The sequence below is a fragment of the Equus przewalskii genome, chromosome 13 (genome assembly GCF_037783145.1).
Source record: "Equus przewalskii isolate Varuska chromosome 13, EquPr2, whole genome shotgun sequence".
NCBI lineage: Eukaryota > Metazoa > Chordata > Mammalia > Perissodactyla > Equidae > Equus > Equus przewalskii.
In genome coordinates, this window is record NC_091843.1 from 73452667 (window position 1) to 73464771 (window position 12105).

The 12105-nt window shown below is 40.0% G+C and overlaps 1 protein-coding gene across 32 annotated transcripts in view; it reads left to right on the forward strand.

Annotated features, from left to right (window-relative positions):
* The first annotated feature begins 1747 nt into the window (after positions 1-1747).
* Positions 1748-12105, forward strand: part of ARB2A (ARB2 cotranscriptional regulator A) — a 382974-nt gene continuing 372616 nt past the window's right edge. For 9 of the 32 annotated variants that reach the window (XM_070571446.1, XM_008530018.2, XM_070571442.1 and 6 more), the window contains exon 1: positions 2090-2265. The gene's annotated coding sequence lies outside the window, so the exon portion shown is untranslated. Of the gene's footprint in view, positions 2266-12105 lie in introns of all 32 variants that reach the window. The other 23 variants (XM_070571447.1, XM_070571452.1, XM_070571445.1 and 20 more) reach the window with 6 other exon arrangements.

The window sequence follows — 12105 nt, forward strand, 5'->3', positions numbered from 1 at the left end:
CTCCAGAAGTGTGAGACAATAAATTTCTGTTGTTTAAGTCACCTAGTTTGAGGCACTTTGTTATGGCAGCCCTAGAAAACTAATACATCCAGCCACATAGCAATATATCTCCAAGCTTTCGGAAAAAACTTGACAGTTGTTATCTCTTTACATTGTCATCACAGGCACCCTCAGTCAGTTTCTTGCCTGGAAGTTGGGCAATCACCTTTGGTAGTGCCATTTCCCAAACTCCAAAGTTATTGTTCAAGTTTCCACCCCCCACCATTCCAAAATATCTTACTATGCTCTTCTTCAGTGGTAGTGTGGGGTGGCCAGGGGCCAGATCATACAGAGTCCTATGAAAATCATTTTGGACTTTATTCCATCTGAGTAGGGAAGCTTTTAGAGGTTTTGAACAGGAAAGTAACAAATTCTGATCTGCATTTTAAAAGGATTTCTAGAGCCACCAAGTGGAGACTAGACTAGGGAGGCAAGAACAGAAGAATGCAGAACAATTAAGAGACAATTAGAGCATTCAGTGAGGACTACAGTGGTAGCTGCAGGGGTGGTGAGAACTGGTTAGATTTAGGAATTTAGGATACCTTTTTTTTTTTTTTTTGAGAGAAAGATTGGCCCTGAGCTACATCTGTTGCCTATCTTCCTCTTTTTGCTTGAGAAGATGGTCCCTGAGCTAATATCCATGCCAATCTTCCTCTAGTTTGTATATGGGACACAACCACAGCATGGCTTGATGAGTGGTGTGTAGGTCTCCGCCTGGGATCCCTATCTGCAAGACACCTGAGCAGATGGTGAACTTAACCACTACGCCACCAGCCAACCCCTAGGATACCTTTTGAAAAGAGAGTCAGCAGATTTTGCTGAAGGATTGGATGTGGAATGTGAGAGAAAGAGGAATCAAAGGATGACCTGAACAACAGTAAGAATCAATGTGCCATTTACTGAGATGGAAAGATGCATAACAGGAACAGGTTTTGGAGGTTGAAAATAAAGAGTCTGAAATGCATATTAAATATCCTAGTACATATGTTGAATAGGAAGTTAGATATGTGTGCATAGAAAGCAAAGAAATCAGGCTGGATATAGATACTTGGCAGCCATCAGCATAGCGATGCCATATAAAAGACAATGAAGGGAATGGTTGAGATCACCTGAGGAAGGAGGGTGGATAAAGAGGGGGAAGAAATCTGGGTACACTAACATTTAGAAATCAGGAAAAATCCAGCAAAGGAGAATCAAAAGAACACTGTGATTTCACAAAAGTCAAATGAAGAAAGTGTTAGAAGTTGCAAGAAGGAGGATCTGATTAACTGTGTCAAATGCTGCTGAATGGTTAAGTAAGATGAAGACTAAGAATTGATCTCGGATTTATCAGGACTGTTTAAATGCCCAGATAACCTACACACAAACTCTCCTTTCATTCTAACATTTAAACTAGCTAAGAGGTCTTACATTCAAGTGTGCATAAGAATTACAGATCTAGAGTTTATGCTTAACATCACATATTCTGTACTTTGCGGGCCATGTAGGGGATTTTCATGAGTAATTTACTAACAGAGATTTTTGCTGTTAAAAGCTGAGTTTAGAACCAAACCCGTTAGCCATGTGACAATAGCTTTCCACAGCTGTTTCCAATCTATCCTATTAGTATTCAGCAGATAGGATAAAGAGCAGTGTCTGAGAGGCTATCCTTAACTTCCTACTTTACATAAATCATAATTTACAGGTAAATTTAATCTTCTAAATCTAGACTTTCCCACCTTCCATCTTTTCTGGAGTTGAATGGACCGAGTAAGGCCGATAAACCAGGAATGGGAGAGAGGGCAATTAGCTGCATGGACATTCCCGGAACTATTTCTTAAATTCCTCTTGGAGAACGAGGCTTCACGGTGGCCCCATCCTCTCTAGCTACCGAAGAAGCTATGTCCCTTGCTTCAGCAGACAGAGCGAACGAAGAGAGAGGAGAGCCGGCGGCTAGGACAACCCTTATCTCCCCCCGGCCTCTCTCTCCCGGCCCATCCAGCACCGCAGGAACCAACTCAGCGACCACGCCCCGCCTATTTCCGGATTGTGGCCGCCGCCGCCGTCGCGTGCGCAATGACGTTTCAGTCTCCTGCGGACCCCGGAAGTGCAACTCGAACTTGGTCGGGGCGCGGATCCCGAGAGGGAAAGTCCTAACAACCGCACGAGGGAGTTCGACTGGCGAGCTGGAAGGCCACGCCTCCTCCCGCCTCCCCCCGCAGCCCTGTAGCTGGGGGCAGAGCTCAGGTAGGACCTGCGTTTGCGGGGATGTGAGCTCCGGGGCAGGCCCCGGCTGAATGGGAGGAAGGCGCTGGCCTGATCCGTCTCGGGCGGGGGTCCCTGGTCCCGGGGCCGGAAGCTACCCGGAGCCACGCTGCGTTTCCTGGGGACGCCTCCGCCCTGTGTCCGGGACCCCGCTGATGGGCGAATTGCACCCGACATTTCCACTTGCGAGGCGGGACAGGACACGTGTATTCTCTGGATGACTCTCCTTACACCTAGACTTAGGGGGTTCTGGGACCCAAGAGATCTTAGAGTAGTGGGCCCTCCTATGCTTTCTCAGGAGGGGCTGTATTGCAGTTCTCTGGTTAAAGATTTTTTTCTACAGAAATGATCATCAACTGCCAAAGCTTTACCAGAAGTCATTCACTGCAGACAGAAGATGAAAGTGCAGTTATAAAATGCTCTCAAAACTTGTAACATGCATGGGCGCTGGTGGGACATTTCACTGGGATGAATTCTTAGTTGAATACTTTTGACTTTGAAATAAAGTTAGGTATATTTTGGAAGCAGTTTTCTCTCTCCCTCATCCAGACTTAACATTCATCTGATGCTCCAGAGTGTGTATCTGTTGGGCCAAGTCACTGGTTATTTAATTTTTGGCTATATTGACAAGCAGTATTCTTTATTGACAAGCAGTATTGTTGCATTTTCCCATTTCCCCAAATCCTCTGAACGGTTGTAGAGAGAAAATCCTGTGGTTTTTCAGGCTAGCAAGTGCCTTGTAACCTTTATGAAATAGGTGCAGTGTGATGTTTGTTATGCAATACACTATTTTTTGTCTTAGGGCAGTGTTAGAGGTATATTCTTTATCCCTCATTGTGGGGGAGAGATGTACTGTACTCATTTAGTGTATTTAGAAAGTGAGTCAGAGAGCACTTTTTTTTTTTTTTTTATGGTGCCAGTATCAGGCTTCTATATGACTTTTTAAGTAAGATGGTCCATCTGCTTAACCACTGAAGCCTAAACCAGGGATGCTCTGGATGACTGTGAGGCAGTGGCTGCTGCAGCTTTGGTAAATGGCAGCATAGTACCAAGGCCAAGAGGAAAATATGATTCGTGAAGCCGTGAACATCCATCTGTTCATTCATTTAACAAATATTTATTGGTCACCTTCAGTGTGCCAGGCGGTGTTGTAGGTGCTGGGCATGCAGTAGTGAACAAAATAGACAAAGTCCTTGTACTTCTGGAATCTACGTTGTAGTGAATGGAGAAGGACAATTAGCCAGTAAATATATATCAAATAGTGATAAGAGCTATGAAGAAAAATAAAGCGCTTTAAGGGGTGAATGTTTTAGGCTAGTGCTGAGGCGGGAGAATGTTTGATGTATCTTAGAATAGCAAGGATGTAGCATGGAGGCATTAGGGTTTAAAAATCTCGAGAATGAATATTTATTCAGTAATTTGGTGTGTGCATGAGATATCTTCTTTATTGACAGCCTATTTTTGTCAGCTTTCCCAGAGAGACCTCTGTGAGGAGAATATGATGTCCTTAAATACATAAAGATGTTTCTGTGTTCTTCATTAGCGCTAACAAAATGAAACACCATTTACTTAGTTGTACATAACTTGTGCTGTCTGCTGTAGAGTCAGATTAGGTTTGCACAGTACCATGGATAGCTAAGTAGTGAGTACTCTCTGCCCTGTGTCAACTTTAGTTTTCATTCATTTTTTTTATTGTGGTAAAATATACATAAAATTTATCATTTTAACCATTCTTAACTGTCCATTTCAGTAGTATTAGGTACATTCATACTTTTACGCAACCATAACTGCCATCCATCTCTAGAACTTTTCATTTTCCTCAACTGAAAATCTGTACGTTTTAAACATTAGCTCCTTATTCCCCACTCCCCTCAGTCCCTGGCAACCAGCAGACTACTTTCTGTCTCTGTGAAAATTCTCTCTCTCTACTCTAGGTACCTCATGTAAGTGGAATCATACCGTGTTTGTCCTTTTGTGACTAGCTTATTTCACTTAGCATCATGTCTTCAAAGTTCATCCCTGTTGTAGTATGTGTTAGAATATCCTTCCTTTTAAGGCTGAACAGTATTTCTTTTTATGTATATACACGTTTTGTTTGTGCATTAATTTGTCCATGGATGCTTGTGTTGCTTCCACCTTTTGGCTTTTGTGAATCATGCTGCTATGAATATGGGTATGCAGATATCTCTTTGAGTCTCTTCTTTCATTTCTTTTGGGTATATAAACAGAAGTGGAATTGCTAGATTATATGGTAATTCTATGTTTAATCTTTTTGGAGATCACTTTACTGTTAACCACAGTGGCTACACTATTTTACATTCCCACCAGCAATGCACAAAGGTTCCGGTTTCTCCACATCCTCACCAACACTTCTCCACATCCTTGCCAAACACATTTTCTATTTTTTTGATAATAGCCATCCTAATGGGTGTGAAGTAGTGTCTCCTGTGGTTTTGATTTGTGTTGCCCTAACGATTAATGATGTTAACCATCTTTTCATATGCTTTGGAGCCATAAATATATCTTCTTTGGGGTACTACTCATTTATTTTACTATCTGATTTTAATAGACATTTTTGATTTTTCTTTTGGTGAACCATCTAAGGGTTAAGAAGGCAGCCACCTGTCTTCTTTTGCTTTTTTAACCCTAAAATACCATACTTGTAAAACTACAGTTGTCTGTAGACCAAGTGTCTGCAGCAACTCCAAACTTAGAAATAAACCATAAAGCATCTTTTGTAACAACGAATGAACCTCGGAGTATCAGATTGTGATGGAAACAGCTCAGAAAAGCCGAGGATCATCCTGTCCTGCTTTGATTTTTTTTCTTTTTAATTAGAAGGAAAGGGGTGCATTGATTGGCCGACTGTGCCTGTGAAGTAGGTCTCTTTTGTCTGGTAGCTGAGAAGAGCAGGAAACAGAGGAGCCAAAAGTGATGAATAGACAGAGAAAAGAAGTGTTGAGTAGCAGTATGGCAGCCAGATGTGGATAGATGGAGAGTGGCAAAGGAGATCAATATCAGTGATGGACGCTAAGCACCAGAACTGACAGCAGAGGAGAGGGGACCCAGCAACAAAGTGACAGAAAGTAATATAGCTCTAGAGATTGGAATGGAATGGGGGATAGGGCTAGAGAGTGCAGATCACCAGTTACTTCCCAGCATGTGGTTCTGAAGTCAGCTGCTTGGCATTGAGTAATTTAGGAAGATCCCCTGTATATCAAATAATGTGCATCAGTCTGTCAGGTTCAACAGTCAGTGGAAGGTGTGCAGTGTATACAGTCCTACAGGAATAAACTGAGTTGTTCAGACTGTGTATCACATCATTTCCATCCATAGAATAATGAGGTTTAGTTGATTAATGAGTAATTGTGTAATTTAACAATGCTCAGCATTGTTTAAAAGAATTTTTTTAGATTATCTGTTTAAGGAGGAAAGGAATTTTTTGATCCAGAGTGGCTGATGGCCCATTAGTTCAAGATAACACGTCTGGTTTTTTTCACTATTGAATATTTTGTACACTATCATTGTTTATTATATACTCTTGCGGTACTACATTTAGCCGACTATTTCAGTTCTAAAGCTCATTTAAATCGATTACTTTCTTTAATTTAAAGTAATGAATGACAAATTATGCCATAATTTTTCATATCACTTTTTGGCAAATTAAAATTGATTAATTTGCTAGAGATGAGTGGCAGATGACTGACTTGCTCAAGGTTTCACAGCTGAGTTAAAGACAAGTTAGTGCCGTGCTGTGCTGCTTTTCCTGATAGTGTATTCTTGTCTCCTTTTGGGGGGAATAGTTTATTTTTGCAGTATAGATACTGCAATATAGATAATATAGATAATTTTTGCTGTGTAGAAAAATGTCACTGTGAAGACAGGTCATTGAAGCAAAGCATTTATTGTATGTTTCCATTTCTTTCTGGCACATTGGACGTTTATTTTAAGCATAGTCTAGGCTGATAATGTACTTAGTGTTGATTTGTTTAGAGATTAGAGAGGTGCTGATAAGACTAAGATTGTGGATTTGGGCTCCTGTAAGCCCTTTAATAGCTCATTACATGAATGATCACGACTAGTACCCAACAGTGTAACTACTATGTACTGTGGGATGTGGCTGGTATTCCTATCCCCTGCTAATCACATTGCCCTCTTGTGTGGTCCGGTATAAGAAAGCAGCAGGAAAGATACTATAAATGGCTCAACAGACACACTACCTCTATTTAAAAAACAATTCAGAGTTAATATCCAAGGTAATGAAGAAGTGTGAGAGATACCCTTTTCATCCACAAAGCATAGCTTGTGTGCCTTGTTTAGAACATAGAACAAGCTGAAATTGTATCCAAGATTGTAACTCAAGGTGAGGCATTTAAAAAATTTGAAAAGTTTGATTAATTCATAGGTGAGATGCTCTCTTGGTTTGAATCACCTTATTCTTCTTGATATCATCGTTTTTGTCTATACTACGGAAATGATTCTGGTACTAACTCAAGTAGTTTGGAAATTAGTTAATCATCATGATCCATTTGGTTTAACACCCTGTAATGTAGTTGGAATATTTTTCTTAGATGGTCATATCCAGGAATTGGTTGGGGTGGGGGGTGAGTAGGAAGCATCATATTAGGCAGATTGAGGAAGTTCAGGCAGAAAAGAAAGGAGGTCTCTCACCAGGGATTAGTTGAACAGGGATAGGACTCTGGTCTCAAAGTGATGGGAGAAGGTGGGAGAAAGAAACAGGGAAAGGCCCAAGACCTAGATTAACTGAAATATGGGGGAAGGTAAACAGGACAAGAGTTAGGTAGGGTCTCAGTTATTTGAATCAGTAAAAAATTGATATGTAGTCATAAGGCAATCTAGACCCCTCAAATGAGGATCTTACATGCAGTTGGAGTGTCTTCTATAAAGATAAGACTTTAGCTAAATATTTAAAATGTATAGGATGCTATGGGAGAGGCACAGTGCCTCACCCCAGGTTGTTGAAAGGCTTGCTGGAGAAAATGAGCCTAAGTTGAGAACTTAAGGATGAATCATTTAAAAGTAAAATGGAAAGGCATTCTAGACAGAACACATAGCTCTCAGCAGTCTGATGTTTATAAAAACAAAAAGGAGTTTGAAATTATTAGAGCAGAAAGTTTGACTACGGTGAGATGGAGTTGGGGAAGGAGATTGGAGCCAAGTCATGGAGGATGAGGAGGTGCATAAAATGAGAGGAGAGAAGGCTTGTTGTATAGTTTACTGAGGAACCTGGACTTGCCTCTCTAGGCAAAGGAACTAGTGAAGGATTTCTCTTGTTTCCTGTGTAGTAAAGAATTTAACTTTGCTCAAAAAGAGGCCTAGCCTTCGCCCTCAGTTTCTGGGTGATAATCTTTGGTATCTTTGTTTGCCTGGGGGCCTTGGATCACATTGTCTTAACAATGTTATTGAGGGTTGGGGCTAGCCAGTCCTGTCTAGTCTTAGGATGGAGGCTGCCCAGGCCAGAAAGACTAACTGTGTCACTAAGGATGGGGGTTTTATATCACATGATACCAGTTAACCTGGAAAACTGAGATCAACTATGTGGGCAGTGAGTCAGTCAATCATGCCTACATAGTAGAGGCCCAATAAAACTCCGAACACCATGTCTCCTGTGAGCTTTGCGGTTGGCAATACTCTGTGCATATTGTCACACATAGATACCAGAGAGTAAGACATCCATGACTCCATGGGGAGAGGACGTCAGAAGCCCCATGTGCGGTACTCTCCTGAACTCTGTCCTACGTACTTCTTTTCTTCCCTGATGTTAATCTGTATCCTTTTCCTGTAATAAATAAATAAATAAATAAATAAATAAATAAAAGTGTTAGAGTTTTCAGGGAGTTCTTTGAGTCTTTCTTGCAAATTAGGGAACCTGACGGGGCTTTGGGAATCCTCTGAACTTGTAGTTTAGAAGTAGGAGTAGTTCCTGTGTGGACTGTACCTTCCAACTCTGTAGTTGTCCACAACCTTTCACATCTCCTTTCTCTGCTCCTTCCTTCCTCTGATTAGGGACAAAAATGGCCTTAGCATTTGAAAGCAGAGCCAGATGAACTGATGATGTTGAAGTAACCTGTCTTCTAAGATTAGAGGATATTCGGAAAAGTATCAAGAATACTATAACACAAATGCCCCTAAACATGATAAAATCCCCTGATACTTTCTTTTCTAATTGCTATGGACTGAATTATGTCTCCCTAAAGTTCATATGTTGAAGCCTTAACTCCCAAGGATGTCATTAAGGTTAAATGAGTTATAAGGGTGGGACCCTGATCTGATAGCCACAGTGTCCTTATACAAAAAGACACCAGAGATCTTGCCCTATTGCTCTCTCCACCATGTGAGGACACAGCGACAAGTGGCTGTCTACAAGCCAGGAAGAGAGTTCTCCCCAGAAACCATGCTGCCAGACCTTGATCTGCGATTCTAGCATCCAGAACTGTGAGAAAATAAATTTCTGTTGTTCAAGCGCTCAGTCTGTGGTATTTTGTTGTAGCAGCCCGAGCAGACTCATACCAGTTAATGGCTGATCTCTTACTTTTCTTAATTAGTGATTGCTTTTCTTGTGCTTCTAGAGGAATGTTGAGTTTGATGAACTTAGTTTTCCATAGACCCACTTTAAAGTTGAATCATCTGAAATTGTAAAAACTTGAAAGAAGTTGTTCAGAAGGCCTTCAATAAGGACTTTTAGATTACATATCATCTAAAGTGACTGAGCAAAAAAGATACGTGAAAGTAGAAGAAAGAAGGAAACATGGAATGAAACATGATAGGAAAATAGTATACCTGTGTTCTGCTTTGAGAAGATTTAGTCTAATTTTTTCCTTACATGTCGAAAATAGTTCAATTGAGGAAACTTACCTTTTAACAAGATTTATCACAGATTTCTTTAAAAGAGCTATGTCTGTAATACATTTAAAAAAATGGATTTACCCTGAGTTTATTAGGAACTTAACCTGCTACATTTGGGTATTCCTAGGGCGTTGAGAGTGAATAGAGATGTTGCAATCAGATATAAAAAGTAAAGGAGCGTTTAATATAACGCAAATAAAATTAATAGATATGTATTCATCCCAATTTGTGTGTGTGTGTGTTTGTATTCCTACTGTTTTCTAAGCAAGGTGCAAGATTTTGGTAGGCATCTTTTCAGTAAATAAAAGGAGAAAAGTCTAAAATAGAGTATAGGACCTTCCAATTTTTGAGGAACTAAGTATAATATTTGAATTACAACCATTGGTTAAGTTTTTACTTATGGACATTGAAATGGTATAACATTTTAGAAATTTACCAATAAAATGTCAAAAAAATGTGGAATAAAGAAAAATGACACAAAGATAAGACTTGGAGTTATGTGTTTTCAAGGAATATAATTACAAGCATTGATATTAGAATTAGTCATAGACAGTAATGACATGTCAGGAACCATTCTATGCAAATATAGATATGGCATAGGGAGATATATTATGCGTTGTAAATGAAGAAATTTCAGGCTTATAGATGTATATATAGATGATAAAGATCTAAGAGCAGAGGGAAATACTATTACCATGTTTAAAAGTTTTATTTTTTTTTTTTAATGCCAACTAGGTTGAAGGGGTATCAATTATCTCTGCCAATGTGGGAAAGCCATGGTTTGACTGTTCCAAAAATGGAAGTTATCATGTGGGCTTGGTTTTGGGAAATACTTTTCACCTGATTCCACTTTCTGAGGAATTATTATTAGTATTTTATGGGATCACTGGAGTTTTATTTTTATTACTGGTATATCTGTTTTTGCCCTGGCTCTTGCTGAGCTGTATGGGAGAATACTAGATAATTATACCCTCTATAATACCGCATTGAGCAAAGTTTGCATATTGGAGTTGTCCAGGCTAAATGGCCCTACCCAATCTTTAATGTTTTAAAATTAGTTTCCAGCTAATTTAAGTAAAAATCCAGGTTTTTGGTTTCTCCTGAAAAATAGGAAGTTCCAGGCACACTGGGCCTTCATTCTCTATAGCAACAGTGGGGCAAGTAGGAACGCCCTTGAAATGAGCCTTGTGTTTTCCAGTGACTTATAGGACCTTGCTGGCTGCATTTACTGGTAACTTTCTGGTGCCTGTAGACATTTGAATCTTTGATTTCTGCTTTATACAAACTCTAACGTGGGTACTGTTTGTCTTTGCCTTTCCCTGACTATACTGCACCCTTTAATTTTTATTTTCCTGGAGACCTACAGTGGTTGGGCTGTGACATTCAGTGTAGACTCCTTTTTGAGTAGTAGCTTATACTGTAAATCAGAGTTTTTGTAATCCCAGTGTGCTCCAATGACCTCCCTTAAGCTGCTGTCAAGGTAGTTAGTGGAAGGGTCTTTTCTGTAGGTTGCCTTCTGGCCTGAACTTTAAATAGGATGGCTCTAGGTTTGGTGCTAGGATCCTAGGCCATATTGGACCTCTTTGTTCCAGCATCAAAGCATTTGTGAACTGTATCCTGTTCTTTTTAGTCTTTTCCTACCTTTTTCTAGGTGATTAATATGATAAATAGTTTGTGCTAGTGTATTTAATTAGGTAATTGTGATGAGTATTATTGTTTATAGGTAATATTTCATTACTTTGAAATAGTGTGAGTGATCGTAATGGTGGAAATTTTATCTGCTTTAGGAAAACTACAAGCACTTTTAAGAAACTAGACTTTTCAGTTTTATCATTGAAAACAAACTATTTATTTAAGACAAGCTTATTTATTCTGAGTATTTTCCTCCATGAGAAACATGTATAATTATTTTTATCCAACAAGCATATGTGTTTGTGTTTTTAATTGTTCTAATTAAAAATGTAAGGTTTCTCTCTCTATGTCAATGAAGAAAGACTTTCAGCCAGATAAACCCTTAGTACTGGAAATATTGAATTATGTAAACTAATTTTCCACTATTTTTTAAATCCAAAGACAGTAAAGGAAAGCATTCCTATTTTGGTAAATCCAAAGGGAGCTTCTTCCTCAGAGAATAAGTTATTGCTGAATTGGAAAATCAGCAAGCAATTCAGTGATGATGAAAACGGGTGACCCTGGGAGCTTACGTGATGTCCACCAGTTCACTGGGGCTTTAAATATATGTTGTCTATTGCTGTAAAACAAATTATTCCAAAATTTAGCAGCTTAAAATGAAAAACATTTATTATCTCCTAGAGTCTCTTAGAGTCAGGAATTTAGCAGCAGCTTAGCTGGGTGGTTCTGGTTTAGGATCTCCCATGAGGTTGTAGTTACAGTGTCAGACAGGGTTGCAGTCACCTGTAGTTCGGGTATGGAGGGTCTGCTTCCAAGCTCACTCATGCAGCTGTTGGCAAAAAGCTTCACTTATTCACCACAGGGTCCTCTCCATAGGGCTGCTCAGAACATGGCTTCCCTGGAGCGAGTGATCTGAGAGAGTGAGACAGCACCCAAGATGGAAGTCACAGTCTTTTATAACATAATCTCAGAGGCATGATACTGTCGCTTCTCCTGTTTAGTATTGGTCATACAGATCAATTCTGGTACAGTGTGGGAAAGGACTACCTGAGGATGTGAGTAACAGGAGGCGGGAAGCTGGCGGCCACAGTCTACCTTCTAGCTCCCAGTGGTTCATGTCCTTCCTACCTGCAGAGTACACCCACTGTTTCCCAAGGCCCTCAAATATTTCACTTTGTTACTGCATCATCTCAAAGTCCACAATCTCATCATCTAAGTCAGGTCCAGATGTAGATGGGTTCCCTGGGTGTAGTTTCTTAAGCATAGTTCCTTAAGTACAGTTCTGCTCCACCTGCCGCTCCTCACCCCAACACCCAACATACA